This window comes from Hippoglossus stenolepis, chromosome 15 (genome assembly GCF_022539355.2).
Source record: "Hippoglossus stenolepis isolate QCI-W04-F060 chromosome 15, HSTE1.2, whole genome shotgun sequence".
In the NCBI taxonomy this organism is placed as follows: domain Eukaryota; kingdom Metazoa; phylum Chordata; class Actinopteri; order Pleuronectiformes; family Pleuronectidae; genus Hippoglossus; species Hippoglossus stenolepis.
Genome location: NC_061497.1, coordinates 3,320,054 through 3,323,475, shown reverse-complemented (window position 1 = coordinate 3,323,475; position 3,422 = coordinate 3,320,054).

The following is a 3,422-nucleotide window of genomic DNA, read 5'->3' as shown; positions in this document are numbered from 1 at the left end:
AGGGAGAGGGGAGAAGTACTGACTGCTTCTTGATCTGTAACATAAATTACAAAGCCAAATGCCCCCTCTGCTGTTTGTACTGTATCACTGCAATTTATTTTCCTCAGAATGTACTGATTTCAGCTGTGAAATGTTCACTCGCCACAGAGTCAGTGGTGCCCAAAATTGTAAAAGGCCGTTGGCTGAGAGTTACACCTCTCTTTACCCTGTGTCCTTCATTTGAAGCTCAACCCGATTGGAATCTCTCCACCAAAGGCAAGTTAAATGTAAAACTGTCATGATCCAAGTCATGAATTGTATATATCTATCTTTGTATGTATACCAATAAATCCAGTGCTCTAATAAAAACAATACTCTGAAGCGAAATGGGTAAAATTAAAACATTTGTATTAATCCACAGATTTAAAAAAACAATCATCACTCGAGAATATATTAATGTTTATCACATTTAAATGAAAAATATGCAAATTAGGAGTCACTATTAACTATCATAGTGTATATAAGTACACCATATCTAGTTGTATTAAACACCTTTTACCAGGGAAGAGCAGGGACATACTGTAGGTATGCTTGTCGTATTTTTATATGCTTCTATTTATTCATATCAGATTCAGGAGTTGCCCCGCAGCCCCAGTAAGAACTTGTAACAATAGCTGATTGAGTAGTCAGTGTGTCTGTGAGAGGTGTGCTCAGTGTATGTATTACCAACAAGAGATAGTCAACTAGCCTGAGCTACGTGCTCCTCTGGATTATTGAATTTATTGGCGATTAAACTTAAGTACAGTGTGCTGTGATGAGAAATGAACAGGCGTTTGTCCCCCTATCGTTTCTCATATTTTCTTTTACGTGTATAAGGACGGTTAAGCTTCCGTTAAAGGCATTGGTCATTTTGACATTGTTCTCACGTTACAGACAAGCAGGAAATACAGTGTAGTGAAACACAGGCAGTAAGTGAGGCTTCCTTCAGATTCTGCTGTCAGTGTTTTCCCACATTTCAACCTGTCAAACTGCAAATATGAAAAAAAAAGAGTCTTCCTTTCTATTAAAACACCAAAAGCATATCTCTGATGCAGCAGTGTTTGAATTGAGTGACTTGAGGATTTTGGTGACAGTGCTGCTGTTTGTGTCTGCATTCGCTGCTGCCCTCAGATCGGGTTGAACGAGAACAGATAAGCTATGTTACGATGTGAATGTTCATTTTCATTTGGAAGCCATTGTTTTTCTTTACATACGTGCCATGTCATGCAGTCTGCAGAGAGAGTGGTTCAGAGGAGAAAGCTTTTGGTTATTGAGATGAAGAACACTTCATCTGACTCCGCGGTCATCTGACAGTGAGCCTGTCAGTGCAATACATATTTTTATCACTGGAATAGGAGCTATAATATTTTCATGTGGCTGTAATTATTCTGAGTCATTCGCTCACAGCAGATATTTATCCCGCATCACCATGTGCGTTTTAAGTATTTGCTTTCCATCACTTTTATGAAACACAAAGGATTTCCCCCCCACTATCCTATAATAACAGTGACAGTTGAAATGAAATAGGCAGCATAAACTGTGACTGAAGAAAAAAAAATATTGTGCAATCTCTGTTTCCTTCATTGATGGTCTTACAAGTGTGTATGTCTTTGTTACTTTACATGACAACTTTGCTGCTATGACATTAAATAAACCTCCAACCCTGCTGATGCAAACTTTACGTGGAATTGATGTGGACACGCACGCTGGTCTCGCATACGCACACGCAAACACACAATCAAGCAGTGTGGTTCTCTTCTAACTTGCTCATTGCTGAAGCTGACACAGTGTCCATGAATTCCAGCTGAAACGCATGACTCTGTCATCGTGAGGTCGCAGCAACACTGGTTAACATTGACTGATCAGCTACATTCACTCTGTGCTTCCAAACCGACGGAGCACATTCCGGGGGTCATACACAGGACAAACCACAGTAAAGTATGTTGCTAGGACACTGACATGTAAACACACAAAATCTGGAGGACTAAAATGTTGAATTTTTTTCTTAGAAACATTCGATTCTGTGTGTGTGTCATCTTAACGTGTTTATCGCCTCATGGACGTAGAGCTGAACAAGCCTTTATACTGACACTCTGCCACAGGACTGAACTATTGGAGGAAATCAACTGAAGGGCTGGTATTTTCCAAACTGTGTCCATGTCAACAACTTATCTCAATGCTTCAAATCCACCTCGCTCGCTTCTGTACATACAGTCACCGCTGCAACGCAGACATTTTGATGCTGTATTTATGGCTTTCTTACAGCAACCGATGAAAGTGCTGAATCTCATCCAGGTTACGTACGTGCAGTTTTGAATAAGATGTGAGAGGACATGTGAATAGCCTCATTCATGTGAGCAAAAATAAAGGTACATGCAACTTTTGTTATGCACTAAAGTACAGCCCCGTGCACAGTGTGAAACAGTAGTGGTGATGCAGGGTCTATTCTATAATTAAAGAAAAAGAAAAACATACATACATGTATACAGTATTGCACAAATTCTGCACAACTTGATGTATGTTTCAAGAATGTACATTTTAAATATGATTTGTTTATTGAATTGAATAACATCTGCCAATATCTGTCTGTGGAAATATGAAATATGGTATTGTCTCATAAAATCTCTTCATCCCTTCATTTTGCCATTGTCTTATTTCCCCTCCATAGCTTTATAGCACGAGCTAATGATGGACACGTTATAATGCTACGCTACATGAGAGTTCTTAGAAGTAAATGATCCTGTGAGCAATCCTAAAATGCTTCAAATGAACTGTTGATTTAATTGATTGATTGATTGCAATTGGCAATACATCTCTGAGGATGCTGAGCAGCTTGTATCTGTATTGTGGCATGTGCAAAAATATTTGTAGACCATTCCCCAAAGGGTTTTAACAACTATTGCCATTCCATGAAAAACTGAGCTGTGTAGAAGAAATTCTTCATGAATGTTGAGAGTTGCTAATTATTAGAGGAATTACAGGCACGATGTGATAAATCAAATCTCTTTACCTCATGCAGCATGGAGAGAAGAGCCACATGGTTATTCTCTGTCTCATAAACCCTTAAAAGAAACAGTTGCTGACTCGTCACAGGGTATTTCCAGTCAGTTGTACTTCCAGGTGTCAATCTTCCTTTGTACATTGGCCTTTTCTTGTTACTTTTCACTTGATTGTGAACCTCACAACTTAAATCACAGTGGCACACACTTACGTGGCTGTGGCTCAGGAGATCGAGAGGGCCGTCCACTAAGCAGAAGGTCGGTGGGTCGATCCCAGGATCCGTTCCACATGCTGAAGTGTCCTTGGGCAAGGTACTGAACCCTAAACGGCTGTGCTGACAGTGTGTGATAGAAAATGTGCTACATATAGAAGCACTATATGAAAGTGTAATGTGTGAATGTGTC